Raw genomic sequence first — 2,016 nt, 5'->3', positions numbered from 1 at the left:
TGGAGTGCAATGGCACGATCTCGGCTCACTGCAACCTCCGCCTCCTGGGTTCAAGCAATTCTCCTGCCTCAACCTCCTGAGTAGCTGGGATTACAGGCACGCGCCACGATGCCCAGCTAATGTTTTGTATTTTTAGTAGAGACGAGGTTTCACCATGTTGACCAGGATGGTCTCGGTCTGCTGACCTCGTGATCCACCTGCCTCGGCCTCCCAAAGTGCTGGGATTACAGGCTTGAGCCACCTCGCCCAGCTGGGTTTGTACTTTCAGAGTGACTATGTGTTCTCATGCAGCCAAATGTGGCCAGTTTGATAAATTATATTTCCATTTCTTATAAAAGAGAAGAAGATCTTATATGTCTTCTAGTTGCAGACATATATATGAGAAAATATTTACCTTTTAAAATTTCAGTATTGCATTTTCAGTCTTAAAATTTCTATTTCAATCTTAATTTTCTGGTTTTTTTCTTTTGTGTTTGTTTGCTGAGACCTGTCTTTCCATTCATTGTAAGATTGCTCAAATTTCTTGGTTATATGGCTGCTCTAATATCCTTGATAATTCTAATTATGTGTGTCATCTCAGAGTTGGCATCTTTTGATTGTCTTTTATGAGTTGAGATTCTTCTGGTTTTTTTATGCTAAGTATTTTTATATTCTATCATGGACATTTTGAATATTATGGGACTCTGGGTCCTGTTGTAATCAAAGAGAACATTGATTTTTTTTTGTTTTAGGAGGCAGTTGATATCAAATTCTGACCTACCTTCTGTGGACCGTGATTCTTTTTTTTTTGAGACACACTTTCACTCTTGTTGCCCAGGCTAGAGTGCTATGACACGATCTTGGCTCACTGCAACCTCTGCCTCCTGGGTTCAAGCAATTCTCCTGCGTCAGTCTCCCAAGTAGCTGGGATTACAGTGATGTGCCACCATGCCCAGCTAATTTTGTGTTTTTAGTAGAGATGGGGTTTCACCATGTTGGTCAGGCTGGTCTTGAACTCCTAACCTTAGGTGATTCACCCACCTCAGCCTCCCAAAATGCTGGGATTATAGGCATGAGCCACTGCGCCCAGCCCGTTTTTCTATTAGCTCATTTTTCAAAGCCTTGGCCACTGCTATTTGGATTTGTCTAGTGTGTCAGCCAGTGGCTAATCTGGAACCTGGGCAGTAGCCTAGCCTGTAGTTCAGTTCTCAGAGCTGTTTGTATATTGTTTAGGGTCAGATCTATGTATGTGTAGCGTGGAAGTGAGCCCAGGGATTCATACACAACTTTGCTCGCTACTGTCTGTGATCCCCCTGACACTTTCTGGTTCCTTGGATCCCCCTTTCATGGCTCTCTGTCAGAATACCAGGGCTTTAATTTGCCTACTCTCTGCTATGCACTTCTCATGATTGCATCTGCTTCCAGGGTCAAGTGTTAGGAGGATAGAGGGAGACAAAATAAGCGGTAGAGATTTGCCTCACACTCTTGAAGCTACAGCTTCTCTGGTCAGAGAAAAGAATTCGCAGCCCTCAGAGTTTTAGTTACTTGCCCAACTTCTAACTCTGTTGCTGGAGGTTAGAGAGAACAAAATAAGAAAAAAATGAACAGTAGGAGATTTCCCCTATTTTCTCTGAACTTTTGACTTTCCTTTTTCTGTTATTTGGACCAGAAAGTGAGTTGAAGTTCTTCTGTTCACACCTGGTGTGTACTTTCATGTTTCAAGCTGCTCTTGAGCCTAGACCAGGTAATCTCTGAGGGGGAGAAATGGGACACTCACTACTGGCCTGTGGTCGTTTAAATCCTGGTCTCTCCTGGTGTGCTCATTATCATTTACTTTCAAAGTTTCTGGGAAGCTGCTCCATGCATTCCATCTAGAGTTTATATTTGTATGCAGTGGGGAGACAAGATTGCTCAGAACTAGAACTCCAAGACTGACATTTTTTTCTTTCTTTCTCTTTTTTTTAAATCTTCATGACATTCAGATGATTTACATTTTTTAAAACATTTGTTATACAATTAATTTCTTTTTTTTTTTTT

General features: G+C 41.6%; 1 protein-coding gene across 1 annotated transcript in view; it reads left to right on the top strand.

The window, feature by feature from the left end:
- Positions 1 to 2,016, top strand: part of ENTPD7 (ectonucleoside triphosphate diphosphohydrolase 7) — a 55,795-nt gene that overhangs the window by 35,398 nt on the left and 18,381 nt on the right. The window lies entirely within an intron of this gene.

Source organism: Cebus imitator, unplaced genomic scaffold, assembly GCF_001604975.1.
Source record: "Cebus imitator isolate Cc_AM_T3 unplaced genomic scaffold, Cebus_imitator-1.0 Scaffold71, whole genome shotgun sequence".
NCBI lineage: Eukaryota > Metazoa > Chordata > Mammalia > Primates > Cebidae > Cebus > Cebus imitator.
This window is presented reverse-complemented; position numbering and strand designations above follow the sequence as displayed.